Genomic DNA, 25751 nt, shown 5'->3' on the forward strand with positions numbered 1-25751 from the left:
AGTAACATCCTCTTCTCTTCAGAACGCCCAGCTTGTGACAGTGCAGATCTGTGACGTCACTCACAGGTCCTGCATCGTGACGGCCACATCGGCAGCAGAGGCTACAGTTGATTCTGCAGCAGCATCAGCGTTTGCAGGTAAGATCGACTTAGGTACGATGTCGAAATTTTTTGTTGGTGCAAAATTAAGGCCAAGGGATAAGACTTCAGTTTGTTCCTTTGTGAGACTGGTTGTGGAGAGGTTAGTGATGTTTAGGTTAGATTGTAATTCCTCCGGGTGCGGGGGCGAACACTCTGTTCTTGATTTACCGGATTTGTGTTTGCGACCGCCCCTCCTGCCTCGTTTTTTGACGTATATTTTCTGTCAAATCTGGGGTTGTATTGAGATCTATCTTTAAGATTGTCGACATTTGGATCATCACATTCACCTTCTCCTGAATCAGGTTCGGTGGAACTGAAGCTCACTCTGTGTTGGTATTGGCCGTGTCTTCCTGAATTTTTCCTTTGTTTTAAAATCGGTCTGAATTTGTTGAAGTTTTTTCCCCTGTTGTTCCAATTGTAAATTTCCTGGTTGGCATAGTCCCGTAGATCTCTTTGGAACTTGGTTCTTTTAATTTCTGCCATTGATTTATCGATTTTGTCGATACTGTTGGAAGTCCGTGTTTCTAGTGTGACATAGTTGGGTGAGCTGGCAAATGCTTCTAGCTTTTTTTTGGTTGTAGAGATTTCGTCTTTAAGTTCAATTAGTTTCAGTTCCTCTTGTGAGATAATTAATTTCATCAGTTTCAACGAGCACTCAGAAAGGGTCTGATTCCATTCAGTACTGAAAGTTTCTGAATATTTAAATGTAGGTGTTTTTTTCATACGTAACCCTCTTGGGATCATGTCTTTGGCACAATAATTTTTTAAGGTTGTGAGGTCCCACCAGACTTTTGTTTCATGAATCATAGATTTTTCTAGTGTATGAAAGAGATCTTCCATTTCATAACAATTCTCCTTTAAATTTTCTGTAGTGCCAAAAACCCTTGCTGCCAGATCGGCTCGAGTATATTGAGTTTCGTTTGTCATCTCTTATTTTATAGTTGGGGAATCCAGAAATATTGTCAGAAGAAACCAGTGTACATGAATAAAATATGAAAGTAAGCCTTTGACAAATAGCATTAAATATTATCCTTATTTCAATATGTCATGGGTATAATGATTCTTAGTTCACCTCTGTGCTGGTAAAGTAAAACTTCACTGTTCATCAATAATGCGGAACACTGATTGTAGATGTAGAGGTTTGGACACCCATCAATATCCAAATGAGATTGAGACACGTGAGGAAAATTTTTCAACCGATAGTGAAGTACAAGAAAAAAGTGTAGAAAAAAATCCTCCAGCTCACCTTGTCACAAGTAAGTCAGCACACGGATCCCCGTGTCGGCACACGTCAGAAATACTTCAAAAGCAGAGGGGTTGGATCCAGCGCTGCAGGTACGATGTCTATTAAAACGGGAGTCTGTTCCCAAGTTTTATTGTATCTTGATTAAAATCGTAGCAAGTAAGCTACGTATAGTGGTTGAAGTGACAAGTGGGTATTGTCCAAATCCAGAGGGAAAAAGAAGTATAGGCGGTAGCCTACGCGTTTCTGACCTTCTCCAGGTCCTTAGTCATGGCTTATGGTAAGTCTGACTATGCAGTCTTCACTTTATATAACCAGTCTGTCTTGTATGTAATTAGTTGATTGCGGTTCAAGGCCAAAAGAACAGGGAGGAGCCCCGTGGAACGCAATCTTCCATTCTAACATCCAGAAAAAGTGTCCAAGTTCCGTTGGATAAGGTATGGATAAGGTGTTATTTTCTATGCGTAAAAATACTATGTCAGAAAAAACGATCTGTGTACTAGGTAATATCTGATATTTCTTATTTTCCTCTTTTTAAAATTTCAACAGAAATGAAAAGAAGCTCGACAATTTTCATTAGATCGCTGTTCCTCTTTGGTAACTATGTTTGGTATACATAATATTAAATATTCGGTTACAATGTATGTTTATAATAGAAATGTCCTATTCTAGTGACCTTAGATACACCAATATGTTTAAAAAGCTGGCTTGAAAAGTGAAGAAACGCCTATTGTTGTTTTTAATGAAAAACAATGGATTATGTGTAGATGTGAAAAAGACGTACATTTAAAATAACAAAAAATACACTGGTATTAGACTTCTTGAAATGCGTTGGTTTTTAGTTATCTATTATCGGGTGTTCTTTAAGGTTGGTTTACTTTTTTACCTTTTTTCCGGTTTGTTAGTTTTTATTTCTCACCTTTGCGTTTTTTGTATGGGTTTTTGTGTGTGAATTGACGGGTATATCTCGAAATTACTGCTGAAGCCAAAATTCTGGAAACATTCGAACATTTCCTATAGAAGTAGGGAATTTCTTATTGATTATGTATAAATTCGGATATTAATTACAAGTATCCTGGTGTGTTTATACACAATTGACAATTTTGTTTTTGGAGAAATATAGATAATTTTTAATTTTTTCAATTTTTTCCCCCTTTCCCCCCAAATAAACGGATAGATGTTTTATTAGATGTTGTAAGGGTAATTCTTGAAGTGGTTCCCAGTCTATATTGTTTCTTTATACACTTATAATTCATAACGATTTATGAATTAATGTAATATATTATTTGAGTATAACATAAAAAGATTTTTTATTATTATTTGTTTTATTTATTTTTTATTTTTCGTTGTTTATTTATTTGATACCATGGTATTTTTTATGTATAGTTTGGAAATGTTATGGAAGTATTCTTGTTTAATTACTTGCCATTGATTTGAATCAGTTATGTCTCTTTGGAAAAATTTTTTTTTAATAGTTCTGTCACTATATTCCTAGAATATATTTGAAAATATTTAGTTGGTATACAAGTTCACTATATTTTTAGAGTTGGATTGCCAATTATAAGTGAAATCGAGGATGTCACCATTTTGTGGTTAATAGTGGAACATAAGATCCTTTCTCAAATTTAAGCCTTTTGGGACCCTTGTTTGGAGGCTAAAGATCCAGAAGGCTTCTCTCGTTTGTGTTATATGTCTAATATCACCACCTCTTTTTGGATTATAAATTTTTTCAATCGCATAACAAGAAAAACCATCAAATGTTCTGTTGTGTTGAGTTATGAAGTGCTTTGCTACATTTGATGTGTTGAGGATGTTTGGATTGCGGATGTAGCCAAGATGTTCAAGGATTCTTATTTTAAATTTCCTGTTTGTACACCCAATATATTTCAGGTTACATAAAGTACATTCAATTATGTATATGACCGAGTCGGTGTTACAATTCATATAATTTTTAATGGGATGTGTATCAGTATTGGTTGAATTTGTGAATGTCTTTTTTGGTATCACATATGAGCATACTTTACATGGATTATTTCCACATCTAAAAAATCCTTTTTGTTCTAACCAAGAACTTTTTGTCTTGATGGGATTGAAAAATGATGGAGAGAGTGTTGTGGCCAAAGAAGGAGCTTTGCGTGGGACTATTCTACATCCGTTCCTGAGGATGTCTTCTAGAGCTGGGTCTTCTCTGAGCATAGGTAGGTGTTTGTTCACAATCCTTTTTATACTGTTAAATTGGTTAGTTTGTTGTAAGACTAGTGTGGGTGTATTGGATGTTGGTTTTACATGTTTGTTTTGGGACAAAAGGATGTCTCTGTTTTTCTCAGCTATTATTTTGTCAGCTCTGTCTAAAGCCCAACCTGGATACCCCCTGTTAGATAGTCTATTATGTATAACTTGTGTTTCAGTTTTGAATTGTGCGTCTGAGCTACAGTTTCGTTTTGCTCTATATAATTCGCCCACTGGGATCGAGACAATGGTCTGTTTGGAATGGTTACTACCTGCATGTAGGATGGTATTTCCTGCTGTTGGTTTTCTGTAAGTTTTTGTATGTATTTGTATCCCATCTTCTCCTCTTAGTTCCAGGTCTAGGAAAATAATATTAGTTTTGGAAAATGTATGTGTGAACCGAAGGTTGTACTCGTTGGAATTGAGGAAATCCATAAATTTCTGTATGGTAGATACATCTCCCTCCCAGATGAACAGGAGGTCATCGATGTATCTACCATACCAGTTGATATTGTCTCCAAAAGAATTTTCTGTAGAGAAAATGGTTTTTTCCTCCCACCACGCCATAACTAAGTTTGCCAAGGACGGGGAAAATTTTGCCCCCATTGAGACCCCCCTTAATTGGAGGTAATATTTGGTATCAAAATAGAAATAGTTATGCGTTAGTAAAAAAGTGAGGATTTCCAGAATGTATAATTGTAATGAATCACTGTAGTTACTATGTTTGTTCAGGTGGTGTTTAATGGCAACATGAGCTATATTATGAGGTATACTTGGATAAAGAGATGTAACATCACAAGTTAACCATGTGTAATTCTTTGACCATGTTTTGTACCTGAATGCACATAGGACATCTTTGGTGTCCTTCAAAAAACCTGGTGTATTTTGTGCAATAGGTTGCAGGAGGGAGTCCAGCCACTCCGATGTTTTTTCGGAAAACGACCCTATTCCCGATACTATTGGTCGCATAGGGGGAGGGATAATATTTTTATGCGTTTTTGGCAGGGCATGCAAAATTGGCGTGATAGGATGTTCCACAGTCATGTAATCTGCCTGTTTTGATGTTAAGGAGCCACTATCTAAACCTATCTTTATCAAATTTTTTATTTCTTTTTGAAATCCAATAATTGGATTTTGTTTTAATATTTTATAGGTGCTTTGGTCTGACAGTAGATCCTCTATTTGCATTTTGTAGTCTTCCCTCTTCATGATGGCAATGCTGCCTCCCTTGTCTGATTTTTTGATAATTAGGTCCTTGTTGTCTTCAAGCGATTTTTTGGCTTTTCTTAGTTTGTTTGGAAAATTGTTGATTCTTTTTTCTTTGTTGGTAGATTCAGACAGTTGTTGTAAGTCTTTTTCTATCAGAATCTGGAACCGATCCATTGTTTCCGTCCTTGATGTGACCGGGTAAAATTTAGGGTTGATGGTTTTGAAATTACTTGATGTTTGGATATCCTTTGTTGGAAGTTCTGTATCTAGAGTTTCCAAAACTAGCAAAGTCTTAGATTCTTGGAAGGACAATGCGTTTTCAGACCGGTTTTTGATATTCAAAGGTTCCAGATGAAAATCTGTAGTTTGATCGGTCGTTGTTAGAGTTGTGCATATTTGTCCTTCGACAGGGTCTGTCTCATGATTATGAAAATGTCTTCTTATGGTTAAATTTCTAACGAATTTGTTGACATCAAGTAATGTACTGAACAGGTCGAAATTTTTTGTTGGTGCAAAATTAAGGCCAAGGGATAAGACTTCAGTTTGTTCCTTTGTGAGACTGGTTGTGGAGAGGTTAGTGATGTTTAGGTTAGATTGTAATTCCTCCGGGTGCGGGGGCGAACACTCTGTTCTTGATTTACCGGATTTGTGTTTGCGACCGCCCCTCCTGCCTCGTTTTTTGACGTATATTTTCTGTCAAATCTGGGGTTGTATTGAGATCTATCTTTAAGATTGTCGACATTTGGATCATCACATTCACCTTCTCCTGAATCAGGTTCGGTGGAACTGAAGCTCACTCTGTGTTGGTATTGGCCGTGTCTTCCTGAATTTTTCCTTTGTTTTAAAATCGGTCTGAATTTGTTGAAGTTTTTTCCCCTGTTGTTCCAATTGTAAATTTCCTGGTTGGCATAGTCCCGTAGATCTCTTTGGAACTTGGTTCTTTTAATTTCTGCCATTGATTTATCGATTTTGTCGATACTGTTGGAAGTCCGTGTTTCTAGTGTGACATAGTTGGGTGAGCTGGCAAATGCTTCTAGCTTTTTTTTGGTTGTAGAGATTTCGTCTTTAAGTTCAATTAGTTTCAGTTCCTCTTGTGAGATAATTAATTTCATCAGTTTCAACGAGCACTCAGAAAGGGTCTGATTCCATTCAGTACTGAAAGTTTCTGAATATTTAAATGTAGGTGTTTTTTTCATACGTAACCCTCTTGGGATCATGTCTTTGGCACAATAATTTTTTAAGGTTGTGAGGTCCCACCAGACTTTTGTTTCATGAATCATAGATTTTTCTAGTGTATGAAAGAGATCTTCCATTTCATAACAATTCTCCTTTAAATTTTCTGTAGTGCCAAAAACCCTTGCTGCCAGATCGGCTCGAGTATATTGAGTTTCGTTTGTCATCTCTTATTTTATAGTTGGGGAATCCAGAAATATTGTCAGAAGAAACCAGTGTACATGAATAAAATATGAAAGTAAGCCTTTGACAAATAGCATTAAATATTATCCTTATTTCAATATGTCATGGGTATAATGATTCTTAGTTCACCTCTGTGCTGGTAAAGTAAAACTTCACTGTTCATCAATAATGCGGAACACTGATTGTAGATGTAGAGGTTTGGACACCCATCAATATCCAAATGAGATTGAGACACGTGAGGAAAATTTTTCAACCGATAGTGAAGTACAAGAAAAAAGTGTAGAAAAAAATCCTCCAGCTCACCTTGTCACAAGTAAGTCAGCACACGGATCCCCGTGTCGGCACACGTCAGAAATACTTCAAAAGCAGAGGGGTTGGATCCAGCGCTGCAGGTACGATGTCTATTAAAACGGGAGTCTGTTCCCAAGTTTTATTGTATCTTGATTAAAATCGTAGCAAGTAAGCTACGTATAGTGGTTGAAGTGACAAGTGGGTATTGTCCAAATCCAGAGGGAAAAAGAAGTATAGGCGGTAGCCTACGCGTTTCTGACCTTCTCCAGGTCCTTAGTCATGGCTTATGGTAAGTCTGACTATGCAGTCTTCACTTTATATAACCAGTCTGTCTTGTATGTAATTAGTTGATTGCGGTTCAAGGCCAAAAGAACAGGGAGGAGCCCCGTGGAACGCAATCTTCCATTCTAACATCCAGAAAAAGTGTCCAAGTTCCGTTGGATAAGGTATGGATAAGGTGTTATTTTCTATGCGTAAAAATACTATGTCAGAAAAAACGATCTGTGTACTAGGTAATATCTGATATTTCTTATTTTCCTCTTTTTAAAATTTCAACAGAAATGAAAAGAAGCTCGACAATTTTCATTAGATCGCTGTTCCTCTTTGGTAACTATGTTTGGTATACATAATATTAAATATTCGGTTACAATGTATGTTTATAATAGAAATGTCCTATTCTAGTGACCTTAGATACACCAATATGTTTAAAAAGCTGGCTTGAAAAGTGAAGAAACGCCTATTGTTGTTTTTAATGAAAAACAATGGATTATGTGTAGATGTGAAAAAGACGTACATTTAAAATAACAAAAAATACACTGGTATTAGACTTCTTGAAATGCGTTGGTTTTTAGTTATCTATTATCGGGTGTTCTTTAAGGTTGGTTTACTTTTTTACCTTTTTTCCGGTTTGTTAGTTTTTATTTCTCACCTTTGCGTTTTTTGTATGGGTTTTTGTGTGTGAATTGACGGGTATATCTCGAAATTACTGCTGAAGCCAAAATTCTGGAAACATTCGAACATTTCCTATAGAAGTAGGGAATTTCTTATTGATTATGTATAAATTCGGATATTAATTACAAGTATCCTGGTGTGTTTATACACAATTGACAATTTTGTTTTTGGAGAAATATAGATAATTTTTAATTTTTTCAATTTTTTCCCCCTTTCCCCCCAAATAAACGGATAGATGTTTTATTAGATGTTGTAAGGGTAATTCTTGAAGTGGTTCCCAGTCTATATTGTTTCTTTATACACTTATAATTCATAACGATTTATGAATTAATGTAATATATTATTTGAGTATAACATAAAAAGATTTTTTATTATTATTTGTTTTATTTATTTTTTATTTTTCGTTGTTTATTTATTTGATACCATGGTATTTTTTATGTATAGTTTGGAAATGTTATGGAAGTATTCTTGTTTAATTACTTGCCATTGATTTGAATCAGTTATGTCTCTTTGGAAAAAAATTTTTTTAATAGTTCTGTCACTATATTCCTAGAATATATTTGAAAATATTTAGTTGGTATACAAGTTCACTATATTTTTAGAGTTGGATTGCCAATTATAAGTGAAATCGAGGATGTCACCATTTTGTGGTTAATAGTGGAACATAAGATCCTTTCTCAAATTTAAGCCTTTTGGAGGCTAAAGATCCAGAAGGCTTCTCTCGTTTGTGTTATATGTCTAATATCACCACCTCTTTTTGGATTATAAATTTTTTCAATCGCATAACAAGAAAAACCATCAAATGTTCTGTTGTGTTGAGTTATGAAGTGCTTTGCTACATTTGATGTGTTGAGGATGTTTGGATTGCGGATGTAGCCAAGATGTTCAAGGATTCTTATTTTAAATTTCCTGTTTGTACACCCAATATATTTCAGGTTACATAAAGTACATTCAATTATGTATATGACCGAGTCGGTGTTACAATTCATATAATTTTTAATGGGATGTGTATCAGTATTGGTTGAATTTGTGAATGTCTTTTTTGGTATCACATATGAGCATACTTTACATGGATTATTTCCACATCTAAAAAATCCTTTTTGTTCTAACCAAGAACTTTTTGTCTTGATGGGATTGAAAAATGATGGAGAGAGTGTTGTGGCCAAAGAAGGAGCTTTGCGTGGGACTATTCTACATCCGTTCCTGAGGATGTCTTCTAGAGCTGGGTCTTCTCTGAGCATAGGTAGGTGTTTGTTCACAATCCTTTTTATACTGTTAAATTGGTTAGTTTGTTGTAAGACTAGTGTGGGTGTATTGGATGTTGGTTTTACATGTTTGTTTTGGGACAAAAGGATGTCTCTGTTTTTCTCAGCTATTATTTTGTCAGCTCTGTCTAAAGCCCAACCTGGATACCCCCTGTTAGATAGTCTATTATGTATAACTTGTGTTTCAGTTTTGAATTGTGCGTCTGAGCTACAGTTTCGTTTTGCTCTATATAATTCGCCCACTGGGATCGAGACAATGGTCTGTTTGGAATGGTTACTACCTGCATGTAGGATGGTATTTCCTGCTGTTGGTTTTCTGTAAGTTTTTGTATGTATTTGTATCCCATCTTCTCCTCTTAGTTCCAGGTCTAGGAAAATAATATTAGTTTTGGAAAATGTATGTGTGAACCGAAGGTTGTACTCGTTGGAATTGAGGAAATCCATAAATTTCTGTATGGTAGATACATCTCCCTCCCAGATGAACAGGAGGTCATCGATGTATCTACCATACCAGTTGATATTGTCTCCAAAAGAATTTTCTGTAGAGAAAATGGTTTTTTCCTCCCACCACGCCATAACTAAGTTTGCCAAGGACGGGGAAAATTTTGCCCCCATTGAGACCCCCCTTAATTGGAGGTAATATTTGGTATCAAAATAGAAATAGTTATGCGTTAGTAAAAAAGTGAGGATTTCCAGAATGTATAATTGTAATGAATCACTGTAGTTACTATGTTTGTTCAGGTGGTGTTTAATGGCAACATGAGCTATATTATGAGGTATACTTGGATAAAGAGATGTAACATCACAAGTTAACCATGTGTAATTCTTTGACCATGTTTTGTACCTGAATGCACATAGGACATCTTTGGTGTCCCACGCAAAGCTCCTTCTTTGGCCACAACACTCTCTCCATCATTTTTCAATCCCATCAAGACAAAAAGTTCTTGGTTAGAACAAAAAGGATTTTTTAGATGTGGAAATAATCCATGTAAAGTATGCTCATATGTGATACCAAAAAAGACATTCACAAATTCAACCAATACTGATACACATCCCATTAAAATGTATATGAATTGTAACACCGACTCGGTCATATACATAATTGAATGTACTTTATGTAACCTGAAATATATTGGGTGTACAAACAGGAAATTTAAAATAAGAATCCTTGAACATCTTGGCTACATCCGCAATCCAAACATCCTCAACACATCAAATGTAGCAAAGCACTTCATAACTCAACACAACAGAACATTTGATGGTTTTTCTTGTTATGCGATTGAAAAAATTTATAATCCAAAAAGAGGTGGTGATATTAGACATATAACACAAACGAGAGAAGCCTTCTGGATCTTTAGCCTCCAAACAAGGGTCCCAAAAGGCTTAAATTTGAGAAAGGATCTTATGTTCCACTATTAACCACAAAATGGTGACATCCTCGATTTCACTTATAATTGGCAATCCAACTCTAAAAATATAGTGAACTTGTATACCAACTAAATATTTTCAAATATATTCTAGGAATATAGTGACAGAACTATTAAAAAAAATTTTTTTCCAAAGAGACATAACTGATTCAAATCAATGGCAAGTAATTAAACAAGAATACTTCCATAACATTTCCAAACTATACATAAAAAATACCATGGTATCAAATAAATAAACAACGAAAAATAAAAAATAAATAAAACAAATAATAATAAAAAATCTTTTTATGTTATACTCAAATAATATATTACATTAATTCATAAATCGTTATGAATTATAAGTGTATAAAGAAACAATATAGACTGGGAACCACTTCAAGAATTACCCTTACAACATCTAATAAAACATCTATCCGTTTATTTGGGGGGAAAGGGGGAAAAAATTGAAAAAATTAAAAATTATCTATATTTCTCCAAAAACAAAATTGTCAATTGTGTATAAACACACCAGGATACTTGTAATTAATATCCGAATTTATACATAATCAATAAGAAATTCCCTACTTCTATAGGAAATGTTCGAATGTTTCCAGAATTTTGGCTTCAGCAGTAATTTCGAGATATACCCGTCAATTCACACACAAAAACCCATACAAAAAACGCAAAGGTGAGAAATAAAAACTAACAAACCGGAAAAAAGGTAAAAAAGTAAACCAACCTTAAAGAACACCCGATAATAGATAACTAAAAACCAACGCATTTCAAGAAGTCTAATACCAGTGTATTTTTTGTTATTTTAAATGTACGTCTTTTTCACATCTACACATAATCCATTGTTTTTCATTAAAAACAACAATAGGCGTTTCTTCACTTTTCAAGCCAGCTTTTTAAACATATTGGTGTATCTAAGGTCACTAGAATAGGACATTTCTATTATAAACATACATTGTAACCGAATATTTAATATTATGTATACCAAACATAGTTACCAAAGAGGAACAGCGATCTAATGAAAATTGTCGAGCTTCTTTTCATTTCTGTTGAAATTTTAAAAAGAGGAAAATAAGAAATATCAGATATTACCTAGTACACAGATCGTTTTTTCTGACATAGTATTTTTACGCATAGAAAATAACACCTTATCCATACCTTATCCAACGGAACTTGGACACTTTTTCTGGATGTTAGAATGGAAGATTGCGTTCCACGGGGCTCCTCCCTGTTCTTTTGGCCTTGAACCGCAATCAACTAATTACATACAAGACAGACTGGTTATATAAAGTGAAGACTGCATAGTCAGACTTACCATAAGCCATGACTAAGGACCTGGAGAAGGTCAGAAACGCGTAGGCTACCGCCTATACTTCTTTTTCCCTCTGGATTTGGACAATACCCACTTGTCACTTCAACCACTATACGTAGCTTACTTGCTACGATTTTAATCAAGATACAATAAAACTTGGGAACAGACTCCCGTTTTAATAGACATCGTACCTGCAGCGCTGGATCCAACCCCTCTGCTTTTGAAACTTTTCTCACTTATTTGGAAGTATAATGTATAAAATAATGCGTCATTTATTCTAATTAAGTCATTAATTCCCATAGTATAGGTGAGTAAACATAACACACAACCCAAGCCCATAACCTTACTGAGGATAAGATCTACAATGTGGAACCTGCTACATACTTTGTGTGTTGACTATTAGGGTATGTTCACACGGCTTAGCAAAATACATCTGAAAATACGGAGCTGTTTTCAGGCGAAAACAGCTCCTGATTTTCAGACATTTTTGTAGCAATGCGGGTTTTTCGCGGCGTATTTTACGGACGTTATTGGAGCTGTTTTTCAATGGAGTCAATGAAAAACGGCTCCAAAAACGTCCCAAGAAGTGACATGCACTTCTTTTTCGCGGGCGTCTTTTTACGCGCAGTATTTTGACAGCGACGTGTAAAATGAAGCCTCGTGGGAACAGAACACCGTAAAACCCTTTGAAAGCAATGGGCAGATGTTTGTAGGTGTAATGGAGTCGTTTTTTCAGGCGTAATTCGAGGTGTTAAACGCCCAAATTACGTCTGAAAACAGTGCGTGTGAACATACCCTCACAGACTTGCTATTTTATCTCATTAAAGGGGTTTTCCGAGCTTGTGAAAAACAGAGAAAAGTTCCTATATGTGTCTGAAAGTTCACCAGATGATGCCACAATGGCTCAGCAGTAGTTATTTTTTTTATTTTCAATATCTTACTTAACTCTGTACATCACCTCTGTTTTGATGCTGATAGGGCTCTGGATAGGATTACCATGTAAAGAACTACAGTTCCCATGATTCCATTTCCCTCTCACAAATATTGCCTCTATTTACTACAGCTCTTCGCAGCTCAGTCACATTCAAGTGAATGTGACTGAGCTGCAGTACCAGGCACAGTCACTACTGAATGTACGGAGCTGTGCCTGGTAAGCAATGAAAATTCTGCAGTGCTCACTAGAGCGCTGTGGCTCCTTCAATCAGGGGTTGTCGGTAGTCAGACCATCACTGATCTGATATTGATGACTTATCCCAAAAATAGGTCATCATTATCAATGTTCCGGAAAACCCCTTTACACCATTTGCGTGCAATTTTTAATTAATTGGAAAAATGTTAACCCCTTAATGACACACCACGTACATGTACGTGGCAGCCATTAAGGGTACGTATGGAGCGAGCTCATGGGCTGAGCTCGCTCCATACTCAGCGGGTCTCAAATGTATAATACAACCAATTCACTGTAACAAGCGGAATCAAAGATCACTTTGATTCCACCCGTCTAACCCCTTGGATGCCGCAGTCAATCGCGATTATGGCATCTAAAGTGTTAGAATGAGAGAGCGGCCTTCACGAATGTGCCATCAGCCCCCCCCCCACGACATAATGCTGATGGGGTGCTGATGAAATCGCTAGTTAATATCACCTTAGCTCCCCCAAAAAAATGGAGTAAAAAGTGATCAAAAAGTCGTATGTACCCCAAAATAGTACCAATAAAAACTACAGTTCTCCCCGCAAAAAATAAGCCATCACAAAACTAAATCAATGGAAAACGTTATGGCTCTCAGAATGTGGCAACACAAAACACTTTTTTTTTTAACAAATAGTTTTTTGTTTTATAAAAGTGGTAAAACATAAAAAGAAACATAAATTTGGTATTTCCGTAAGCGTATAAACCCGTAGAATAAAGTAAACATGTGGTTTTAATCACACAATCAACACGGTAGAAACGAAACTATGCCAAAAATTGTGCAATCGCTGTTTTTTGCCCATTTCACCCAACAAATATTTTTTTTTCGTTTCCTTGCACTTTATATTGTACATTAAATGGTGCCATGAAAAACTACAACTTGTCCTGCAAAAAACAAACCCTCATACGCTATGTCAATAACAACATTTTTATAAAATTATGGCATTTGGAAGGAGGGGAGGAAAAAACGAATGAAAAATGAAAATTGTCTGTGTCCTAAAAGGGTTAAGGTGATCCTTTATCTCCTTTTAATGTAATCGTATACACCGTAGATAACCATTCATTTATTTCCCTCTTCTGTCTCTGGGGGAAAAAGTCTGGTACTTCTGTTTACAGCTAATTCATTTTATTTTAGGTGGTAATACTCAGTAATTTCTACCAAAATTTTAATTTTCACTTGAATAATTTTTTGGGCATTTCAGTTATTTAGGATTGAAGCTTACGTAGCGGAGTTTTGTGGATATAGATACTTGGATTTATAAGTTGTTTCAGAATATACTCTTTGCAAAATAGAAGGCTACAATATTAACATGCAATGTGTATTAATATGATAATTCCGAGTGCTGAAGTGGAATCCACTAATGTTTGAAAGCTCCTCTCGGGAACTCCTCTGACTAGGTGGTCTGGTATTGAAAATTAAGATGGGGTTGTTTTTATTGTTTCTATGTTCTGAAATTCCCTCAACGGATCTTTCAATACACTTGATAAAAATCCATCTAAGCAGCTATATCCTTATAGAATAATGTCTGCATCTTCTGAGACTACAACCAATTTTATTTTGCAGATCCCTTGGCTGAAGTTTAGGTTACCACATGGATGTGAATCAGAAAGGCTCTCAAGTGAAAGACAAAGAGAAACGCTTCCTTACATCAACTACACAGTGGGGTATCTATCGGTCTAGTACATGGACCTTTGACCTTTTACTACTTTTCGAGTGTACTCCAGTGTAAATTCAATTTTAACTTGTGGAAAAGCTGGATCCTTACTGCTTTGGTATTTAGAGCTTTTGTTAACATACACTCTCCCTTGTGTTTCTGTATTTTGTTTTCCCATTGATTTACAATGTTAAATACCACATGTAAAATCCATGTTTCTGATAATGTTTCCCATTAGACCTTTTTCACACACAAGTTTCTCGTCAGTCTGCTTTCCGTTTTAACCTATGCAATTTAATAGCGCTATTAAAGTCTATGGGTGCATGAAAAAAACGGACAGCACATGCATGACATCGGTGTGCTGTCCATTTTTCTCAGATCAGTTGCTAAAGAAATGCAGAAAAAAAAGAAATCTAAAGCCAGGAAGTGCTAGCAAAGGCGAAAAAAACAGATGAGAAAAAAGGATGACACACAGAAACCACACTGACACAGCACGGACATTCATATGCATGAAAAATAGTCTGTTTTTTTGCAGACACAAATCGTACACGCTTGTGTGAATATGGCCTAAGGATAACTCTAGAACCATTTTTTCACTTGACTTTCCCCTTGGAGTCAACAGATCACCTGTAAGTACAGTAGAAATCCTTGAGTTATTAATTAAATGGAGAGTTCACTTTTAAAACAACTTCTGCTGAGCTAATAGTATACCTGATATAAAACAACTTTGTAATTTACTTATTGTTCAATTTTAGTTGTTTTATCCATGAAAATTTGGTGTGAAGTTACTGCCACTAGGTAATCTGCTGTCCACCTCCGGTTGTTAAGCATTGGCTAGCTCTGGTTACAGAGCAGAAGAGACGGCTGCAGAAGGTAGGGGGTATATCTCTTCATCTGCCTGGTTTAAACCTTCAGGAGGAGGGAGCAAATAGAGAGTGACACACGCTGCATGTAAGTCTATGGAGGGAGGAGGGGTAAGCAGGGGGTCGATGCAGGAGCAGAGAGAAGCGCACAGATGTGATGGTAAGCTTTCTATGTCACACCAGTGCTTGATTCTCAGCTACACTGGTGTGTACTGCTGTATAATCTCATCCATGAAGCTGCAGCTTCTATATATGTTATAGATAGACATAGAAGAGCAGCATTCTCCTCTTCTATGGGTGATGTGTATAAAAGACATGATAACTGTTAGGCTCTATCCACTAGCTTTGAGACAACTGAGAATTAGAGATAGAGACTGCAGAGGGGAAAACTTGTAAATAATGCAGAATACAAGTCATATAATGGCCAGAAATAGAGTTATTCCTCATGTACGCACATATGACGGCTTATTCTGAAAAGTCACCTGAAAAGTTAGGTATGCTTTAGGGTAACCAAACTTTCAAAAAACTTCTGACGTGTCATAGTGACATATCAGAATTTTTGATCAGTGGGGGTCTGAACACTGAGACCCCACCAATCGCTAAAATAAGGCGGTAGAAGCGTTCGGTTAAGCGCTGAACCGCTTCGTTTTTGATCAGCATTTCTCGGAAAGCCGGGCTCAATAGAAAGTTTATGATCCCGTGCTCCAATTGCTCTACTTTCCGAGAAATGACGATGAGAAACTAAGTGGCTCAGCACTCACCAGAGGGCTTCTGCCGCTTCATTTTAGCGATCGGTGAGAGTCTCAGTGCTCAGACCCCCAACGATTGTAAGTTTAGTTATCCTTTAAGTTGCTGAAAAATGTGTTCTGCTGTCTCAATTCTGTTTCTAGCAATTTATTAAATAATGAAAACAGGAGGATTAAGTTCTGCATACCTAACAGATTTGCCACTCAGGAGTCTCAGAAATTTGGGGACACGCCTTGCGGGACAACTAAAGTTGACAATACAGGACAACTAAAGGACAAATATTTATGAGTGGTTTTTTTTGCATTTTGACAGAAAATTACCAGATTAAAAGAGAACATGTACTGTACTAAAATATTCAGGCAAATTTGGGGTATCTGGAAAACAATATATGCTGTACCCCATCGACCCTTTGTTGGGTGTAGAAATGGAATGAAAATTCTCCCATCAATTGCATACCAGCCGCTATCTAATGTATTTGATTTTTTTTTTATTATTCTCTATCACAGAGGATAATGTATCTGAGTAAATCTTTGTGTTGTACGGATAATTGCTTGTATCCACCTAATATTTTCCCATTAATAAGACAATTCATTATGGGTTTGCTGTCACAACAAATATCCCAATTATCTTTTTCCTATTTTAATTAAGTTTAGCTTCAGGCGGATCGGACGCGTGTTCTGGTTTATTGAAGATAACATGCGTTTGCCCTGCCGCTCCTGAGCTGTAGTTTTGTTTTAAATGCGACCTCTCTGAGCAGACGATGTTAAATATTCATAAGGTGAGAAAAATCAAATGGTAAAATCAGCTCTGAGATGACAGCTAGAAAAAATATTTTATGACTATGGACTTTAGCTGGAGGAAATTCAGCGTAAAGAGAGTTAAAATGGACTACATCAAAATCAATATTTATGATTTAACCCCATAGCTGGCAGAAAATCCATATATCTGTAAAATTAAGCATGAAACAGCAAGACTTACAATAAAAATGCAAATACAAAATATATTTAGAGCGGAACTGCATAGTATTGAAATGTTGAGTATCTGAAACTAGCTTTTTTGGGGCATGATTGCATTTTTTGTTAAATTAATATTTTGTTAAATTAATATTTTTTTTGTGCTAAAATTCTGTGGGGATTTGCTTGAGAGAATAATGTTTGTAGAAACTGGTAGAGCAGAAGGAAACACATCATATCAAGGGTTATAATAAAGAATCAAGGTCAGAGATGGGTACATGCATAACAACTATTGGTAGCAATATTGCTTCTCCTGTTGACTTAATTCATGGTCCGGAACAAAAGAGCTAGGGCAGGAACACTGGGAAAATGGATAAATAGTTAAAACAAGGGAATATATGCCATAAAAAAGTCCTCCTAGCTGGTGTAAAACTTGGGAAAAGAAGCGATGAGTTCAGGTTGACCTCATTGTTTTATTGGTTACATTGGGGGCTTTCCAAAACCTATCCTTCTTTACTGACACCACAGTGCTATAAATCGCGTAATGAAGGAATCTATTAAGAAAACACTGCTAATCTCTCTCATAGTGGGATGAGAAGGGTGGACATTGGGCTCTATAGAAGGGCGGGTTGTTGGGACATGACTCTTCAACAGGAGGGGGGAGAATTATTATTTATTTTTTCAATGGAGCCCCTCTCTTTTCTATATATATATATATATATATATATATATATATATATATATATATATATATATATATATATATATATAGAGAGAGAGAGAGAGAGAGAGAGAGACATTGCCCCTAAGACTCCCTACCAGCAAGGAGAATACAAAAGTAACAGTTGAACTAGAAGATGGGTTGGGTCAATATATCTTCATAATGGTTGTGGCTGCATCCTCGAGCTACTGCATCCTGCCACCACATACTCACTAGTCCCCGGTGTCTTCTGGCTCTCAGCCGACACCATGCCTCATGCTGCTTGTGGCCTCCCCGGCCACCGCTCTCCTTCCGTTCCTCTGTTGGCCGCTAGTGTGCACGTTAACGTTTCCTTTCTTAAAGTGCCAGCGTGCGCCTATTCACCCAGTTTCCCTGGGTACTTAATGTACCCTTCCCATTTGCTCTTTGCCTGAGCAACTAGGTTCCATACTCTAGCTTGCTAGTACTGTGTTTCCTAGTTGGATTATTTGTTACCAATCTTGCCTGAGCTTGACCTTGCCTGCCTGCTGCCTCCCCTGACCATCTGCTGGCTGTGCTGACCTCTAGCTAACTGTCACTTGCCCTGACCTATGTGTTAGATCGGACCTTGGATCTGTCTAGCGTTATTGTATCTCATCTGTCCACGCCGACCATTGCCAATGGAGACTACTCTGGGGGTAGCAACCTGTGGATTCTAACTGGTAAGTCCACATCTCAGTACAGAGGATAACGGGTGAACACTTAGGTATCGCTAAGACTCCGCTAATCAGTTTAGCCCCATGCCAAATCAGTTGTAAGTACAGTGGGTATACACCTACCACTGTTGGTCTCTTGAGAGTCACCAATATCTATGGGCCCCGTGAAAATAAAAGTGTTATACCATATTTTAGTACAATGGATTTTTCCGATTACTACAGCACAATGTTGCCCATTTTTCAGCCCCTCTATCAAAACAATATATTTGCCCTTTACAAGGTGAAACAGAAAAAAAAAAGAATTTTGATCGTGAAAAAATAAATATATTAAAAGCTTGCTGTATCTATACTTCTCAACAGGGTCTAAGCAGAGTAATTTTAGTGGCAGAACCAAAGACCTTGAGGCAATGACTGCAAATTATACGATACAGACGTATCTGCTGCTATTTCTGGAACCGATCAAGCTGAGATTCCCAAAATACACACCTCGTTTCTGCATCTGATCCTCCAGCCGAGAGGCAATCGGGACAAATTCACAGATAGCCGGGTGGGAAACACACAGTGGAGTCTAATCAGTCTGTATTTCTACCAGTTCAGAAATGTTGGTTAAGAAACAAAAATTACAGGTTATCCGTTGGATGGCGGATTGTAAATTGCATGGGGATGCATGATAAGGATTGCAATTGCGTAGGCAACTGTGCTTTGCCTTATTTATTCTTCATGGGCAAGATGAGAGAATAGAGGGCATAGAGAGAAGAGAGGGAATAGATTATGAATTTAGATTTGATGAACTTGGTTAATAAAGATAATTAAGTTTAGCATAAATATTTGACAATTATGAATAATATGTTCTGCTTCAAGATACAGTACAAGCAGATGTCCACTGAGAGGGGTCATAACTGATGTTCTTTGTGGTTGGCCAATTTGACACCACCTGTGCTCGACCTTTCTAAACTTATATTGCAAATATGTGTATACGGGATATTGTGATCTCAGCGGATTGGGCTATTTTGTTCAAGGATAGTTTTATTACTAAGTTCTATTTTTCAAGGCTGGTTTATAGGACTAGGCATGTATAAATAAATGTGCCCCTGAAGCAGGACTTGTTCTACTAAAAATGGGTAATTTTGAATGCCTGCATGTTTTAGATCCTATAGACGAGCTTGCACTTACCAATTTGTCAGTATGCACGGCCTTCGGCAAACTCATTAAACAGTCAGGAGGCCGGCACCTTTTATAGCTTGGGTGGGTTTTTTTTCTGAAAGGGTGGGACTTGCAGTCAAGGCAGTAGGGGAAGTTTCTTCTACCTTTCACCTAGTGAGTTAGCAGACTAAATCCTGTCTCTTTTCCAAACCTATTGTTCTTATAATCTAAGATCTGGAAGTGGAGAAGAAGAGGGAGATAAAATATCTCCAAGAAAAAAAATAGGAAAATTGCAATTTGAAACAGAATACTAACAAAGGACAGGGTATAACGGAAGGTCTTGCTAGTATTTTAGGTGAAAAAGACTAGTTTATGCGAATATTGCACCTATTATAACTAGATTAAATTCCTAATAAATTCCCCCCTAGTTCTAATTTTCTTTAATGAGACAATAATTAGGCAACGATTCGCTGATCCTAACTTGTCAGTTCAAATCACACATTCAAGTGAAAGGAATGTTATTAAAGTAAAGGATTTCCTATAATAAACATTTGAGGGGAGAAAAAGTATATCTATCATTACAAAAATAGCTATCCTTCTCCACCATATCACAGCTAGTCTCTAGGCAGTTGTTGATTCGTATATATTAAATGTAGTACGTGAATAACCTGTGTTTTGGCTCTTTTTTAATACCTGTGCATACCTTTTGAAAATACATATTTTCTCTTATGATGTCTGGCTGGCTTCCCCTGTGGAGGCCATTCTGTGTGCTCTGACAAAACAGATTTCTCCTCATTTTACTACCTCCCTTCTCGCAGCATGCAATCTCATGGATACAAAGAATCTGCAGCTGCATCCCTTCCACCCGCTCCCACCTGTCTTCTATTTACTGTATTACTTTAGACCGATGTTTTACAGACTGAGTAGGTTTCTAAACATTTACAGATAGTTTATAGGCAGGTAAAGGAGGACTACCGGCAGAAGGGGTTTCCCCTAATAAGATATATTGAAAAGTTTTACAAATTCAGATGTACAACTGATTAATATTTTTTTTTTTTTTTTTAAAACATACTGTAACTGCAGGTCTAAATACTGTATATGTTTGGTAGGTTTACAAGTATTACTAAATCCAACAGATATTTATTTACATCATAAAGCAGTTTGTTAAAAATTGTGCACTAACACTACTGCCTTCCTTCAGAGTAAAAACCATTCTGCATCCCACACAAATTTACGGACTTGGCAATGCAGAATTTGTAAAGTATTGGCATTGGATATTAAAGCAATAAATATGAAAGTATGCTGTAAGTTTGAGTCTTAGCAATGATTTTGTGTGCATGCATTCCCTATACAATGCTAGGGATAATGCCATGTAAACAACATGAAATAATACATGAAAAATAATTTGTGGTATATTAATTTGTGTTGAGCATGTTCAGATATGGGTATCGATGAATGGCGTTACAGAGGTGAGGGTTGCACCTATATGAGTATAAGCTATAGGTTAAAAAATAGACAAGAATATTTGATCAGCACATTCCAGCAAAATGAAAAAAAAAAAACACACGTGTACATGTACAAGTACGCCTGTGACTTCAAAACAATACACAAGAAAATGGCGACAGCCCTCTGCGAACACCAATGCCACCTAAAACACTATATATAAATAAATATGCATTGCTGCTGAATCTACTTACAATAGTGAGGTTCTTAGCGCACATTTTGATCAAATTGTATGAGCTCACCTGCCATGACAAGACGACTTCACTTATAAGGTGGGTCCCTACAATGAACATACACCCTATTCTGGGTCTGAGTCTTCAGAATATACTTGGGGAAGGCAGGAACCAGCTTTAAACAAATTAAAATCCCTAGGGCAGAATGGGAGGAGTGCAAGAGCAAAAAATAGGTATTAAACGATTTCAAACAGTATGTGTATACATAAAAAGCATAATTTACTCTTTTCAGAATAGAAACCATAGATTTGTATTGGCTTTCTTTTGTGCCTCTTCATAAATTGAAGCTTAGAATGTTAATCTCTTACCACAGGCAGTAGCTCTAGACAATTCAGTCAATTTAACAACATCAAAACTCTTGGATGGTGTACCAAGGAAGAAAATTCTAAGTATAGACCCTTTGTTGGGTAATCATCGACATAGCCAAAGGCCAAAATGTTCTTCATCGAGTTAAGAGGGCTTGTACTTGACTTTAGGGTTGAGCACAAATTTGGGGATGTAGACTTACATATCAAAGACATAAAAAAAAGCCTTAAATAAATGTTGTTTAAAAGAAGAAAAATGTAATATTAAAACAACTGTATTATACTTAGAAGGTCCTACACCTAAGGTTCCCGTCCCCACGTGTTCGTTCATTACATAATGAGACAGTAACGGAGACAAAGGAAAATAGTGGTGAATAATTCATGAGAAAATGCTATTAAAATACATGAATTCAGACAATTTCATGGTTACACTTTTTTAAGTTACCACTTTCTTTATCAGGAAAGTATAGTCTAATAGACATGACTATTTGCCAGATGAGACAGCCCCAAAGATCAGTTTCCCCTATTTTAATAATTCTAATTACAATGATAATAGTAAATAGCTCACAAGTGGGTTTTAATTTTTTAGTTGTGATACAATAAATCATTTGAACATGCGGGAATAATGGATGTGAAATAATTTCTGTTCCTTCTCCTCCACTCTGAACCACAAGGTAAGTGGTACAAGTGATGAATCTTCACAAGAGCAATCAGGCAACCACTTAACAAATCTCCAACAAAACACAATAATTATTTCAAGCACTAAGATGAATTAGATTGGATTTAATGGGCATCTGAACACTACAACTTGTCATTTTGACCCAGGATAGAGACCTAGAAGAAAAATAATGAGTGGGGTCATTTTATGAGATAAGAAAAGGGTTAGTGGTTAAATGCCATTATGAAAAACAAATAAGTGTCTGTGCATGAGGGACGCTTTGAAGCATCTTGTATTGTATAATTAGAGTGCACTCTAATTAACACAAGCCCATTAAATTAATCCTCCTTATCCTGAAAATAAAGACTTGTCCATTTATTGACAAATACATAACTGAACAGCCAATCCAAATCCTTAACTGTGTCTAGTTGCTAAATACATTGGAGGGAATTTATTAAGACGGGTGTATCATATGCCAGTCAAAATCTAAAGAATTAGGCTCATCTGTGGCCGTCTGTGGGCCAGGAAGTCGAATTGCGCTTTAATAATTTTTTTTGCGGAAATTGCGACTTTTTATTGCCAATACGTTTGATAAATTCCTCCAATTGTGTTTAAATATTATTGCCTACTTTACCAGTTGAGCAATTTTTAGTTCAGCACAAGCATCAAGGATGTTTTGACAGCTAAAAAGTAACATTAAAGCGGTTGTCTCATGAAGACAACCCTTTTTCCATATGCCCTATTAGGGCTTGTGGACGTCATAAAGCCAAAACAGAGAACCATTTACAAAGAGAAAATCTTACTCTGGTACTACATGGCTGACCACTACAGCCGACATGACTGCTGATCACTGGGGGTTTCTAAAGCTGGACCCACAGCCATCAGGGGTGAAAAGGGGTACTCATGGTGAGACAACACGGTTTTCCCAGTTAAAAACTTTTTTTTTTTTTTATTATTTATTTATTTAATTTTAAGAATATTATCAGCATTACTTACATGTAGTTGGACGCTCTGGTGGTCAGATGCGCCGTTCTGCAATGTTTCGCCGATATCAGCGCCAGTCGCGTGATCATTGACTCCTTTCTTCTTTCTGAGGCAATTGGAATGGGCGGGTCATCTCAAAGGTTGAAAGTCAAGGGTGCTTGCGCTGTTTCTATTTTCCCTGCACAGCACATGCCCTGGAGAAGGGAAGGAGGAGTACCCAAGGAGATTATGTATTTGGGTCACAATGCTGTTATTACGCACTGTCCTCTGGGGGTGTGTCTAGCATAGTGATGTGAAGGACAGGTCGTAGTTACCACTGACTACCAATGAAGTGGTGGAGCTGAAGTGGTCACATGACTGATGCGGATACCGGCAGAACGGCACATCTGACCAACGGAATGTCCCTGTATATGCAAGCAATGTTGATAAGATTGAAAAAAACAAAACCATTTTCTAATGGGAAAGCAAGTCACATGAATTCCTTATCCATAAAAAAATATCATCCCTAGTGCTTTTGGTAGTTCTATCGCACATCGCCATTGCAAATTATTATAGTGTATTTATTTTATTACACTTAAAGTGTATTTCTGAGCACAGATATACATTTTACTGCCTGTTTAGATCCATATTCTTGGTCATTCAGTATAGTAGTATGGTATAGTAAAGATGTACTACTTATTGTCTCGACGGTTGAATGAACAGTCTTGAAAAGTAACAAGCACTGTTCAGAGCTCAGAGCAATTCACTTCCAACTTTCTCTTGGCAGGTAATACAAAGTGCATTACGTAGCCAATGGAGAAAATGAGCACAGGAGAAAACACTTCACAGTGTATAAAGATTCTGAAATCTCTGTTCTATTGGGAGACATGACGGGAGTGAAATTCAGAATAAAATAGATTTTCGGCATTAGCAGGTTTCAACAATTTATCTCATGGAACTGTTGTCCATTGTAATAAAGTAATTTCTTACCAAATGTTTTAAGAGACAAAATAGCACATGATATAATATATGTATTTGCTCAATAACAGAAAGTTTCTGGAAAATTATGTATAACGGTAGTAACAATGTACTCATGGGATATAGTAAAAGAGGTTGTCAATAACTCTACAGGAAAGAAGCAGGAGGCAGGTAGCAAGATTTCTATTAGGTCAATAATGGTACAACTGAAGGTTGATGGTATGACAACGATGGGGTTGCGCCTCACAGCTTTCTGACAATTGTTCATTTTTAGACGCAATAATAATAGTACGTGTTACTTATGTCTAAAAGGGATGTATATTCACATTTGTTAGCCTATTCTGTATTTGGGAGATGCAACGGATAGTGGAAGCGATACAGAACGTTTGAATCAGCCTGTAGTTTGGACAAGAGTTTTGTATAGTGTATGGAGAATTATAGCTTAGGCAAGTATATTGAAGACTATGGGAAGTCTGCCTTAAGTTTTAATATTTTTTTCTGAAGATTATTTTGTTTATATTTAAACAAATCTTTTTTTTTATTCTTAGCGAATAAATAATAGTCCTATCATACTAAAAAGTGGTAATGGACCCATATGTGAACCATTTGTATTTATAGCGTCCATGGGGAATGTGGACCCACTGGGCTACTCCATGTAACGAAGTAGCTGCTGGGCAGACAACTATATACAGTCACTGGTCAACGGTACCTTGATCGCAGGCTGGTGCCGGATTACTGAAAACTACCTTGTGCTGGATTTCCAGAAACTGTTTTTTGCTTGATTATTCGAAGATGGTTTATGCTGTATTATAGGAAGCTGGCTTGTGCTGGATAATCAAAAGCTGTCTTGTGTTGGATTAACGGAAGCTGGCTTGTGCCGGATTCTTGGAAGCTGAACTGGTCACAGACACTGAAGTCGCCCCGGACACTGGAGTCGCCATGGACACTGAACATGGATACTGGACTTGACACAAGATACAGGACTGGATACGCATACTGGATAGTCAAAGATACAGGTTACAGGGAACTGTAAATGAAACTTCGCAGACAACCTCTGGGTTATTACTAACATTGCTCAGGCACTGAGGAAATGGGCAGAGTTCCTTAAAAAGTCCAGGGTTTGCTGGGAAAGGCTGGGAGCAATATTCCTGGGGCATTTGCTGGCCCTTTAAGAATGGGGACGAGCGTACGCGCGTACCCTACGAGCATAGGTCGGGGAAGGAGGAGAGAGCGAGCAAACTGCTATCCCTAAGCAGAGAGACGCCAGCACTGAGGACAGGTAAGCTGGCGGTCGTTGGGGTGAGTGAGACCTGCAGCCGCCGGCGCTACAGTATTAGAAGGTATGAGTTAATGAATTGCCTTAAAGGTGTTGTCCACTTTGGATAATCCCTACTTGTTAGAAGGGTCCCTTGACAATAAACTGATCACAAATTGTCTCTCTGATGGGACCCCCAGCAAACAGCTGTTATCTGTGGGGAAACCTGGCAGTAAGTGTTAGATTTTCCTGCATTTCCCTGCAGTGCCACCACAAGAGAAATTAAGAATGACACCGTGCCCATTCATATTAATGTGTCTATTTGTAACAGCACTTCATTCTTGTCAAGAGATGAGGGCCACAACCGAGGACCCCCTATATTAATTCATAAAAATGGGTTTACTAAACTAGACAAACCCTTTAAGCAATATTTTGCT

At 37.0% G+C, this 25751-nt stretch overlaps 1 protein-coding gene and 3 long non-coding RNA genes across 9 annotated transcripts in view; 2 read left to right on the forward strand and 2 right to left on the reverse strand.

The window, feature by feature from the left end:
- NTNG1 (netrin G1) overlaps positions 1-25751 on the reverse strand; it is a 253959-nt gene that overhangs the window by 171565 nt on the left and 56643 nt on the right. The window lies entirely within an intron of this gene.
- LOC142657178 (uncharacterized) lies at positions 1723-3524 on the forward strand. The gene is made up of 3 exons (XR_012849830.1): positions 1723-1820; positions 1933-1980; positions 3453-3524. It is a non-coding gene; the product is annotated as an uncharacterized LOC142657178 (long non-coding RNA).
- On the forward strand, positions 6877-8665 carry LOC142657180 (uncharacterized). The gene is made up of 3 exons (XR_012849831.1): positions 6877-6974; positions 7087-7134; positions 8594-8665. It is a non-coding gene; the product is annotated as an uncharacterized LOC142657180 (long non-coding RNA).
- On the reverse strand, positions 9616-11418 carry LOC142657181 (uncharacterized). Its single transcript, XR_012849832.1, has 3 exons — positions 11321-11418; positions 11161-11208; positions 9616-9687 (listed from the first exon to the last, which is right to left on the reverse strand). It is a non-coding gene; the product is annotated as an uncharacterized LOC142657181 (long non-coding RNA).

This window comes from Rhinoderma darwinii, chromosome 7 (assembly GCF_050947455.1).
Source record: "Rhinoderma darwinii isolate aRhiDar2 chromosome 7, aRhiDar2.hap1, whole genome shotgun sequence".
NCBI classification, from domain to species: domain Eukaryota; kingdom Metazoa; phylum Chordata; class Amphibia; order Anura; family Rhinodermatidae; genus Rhinoderma; species Rhinoderma darwinii.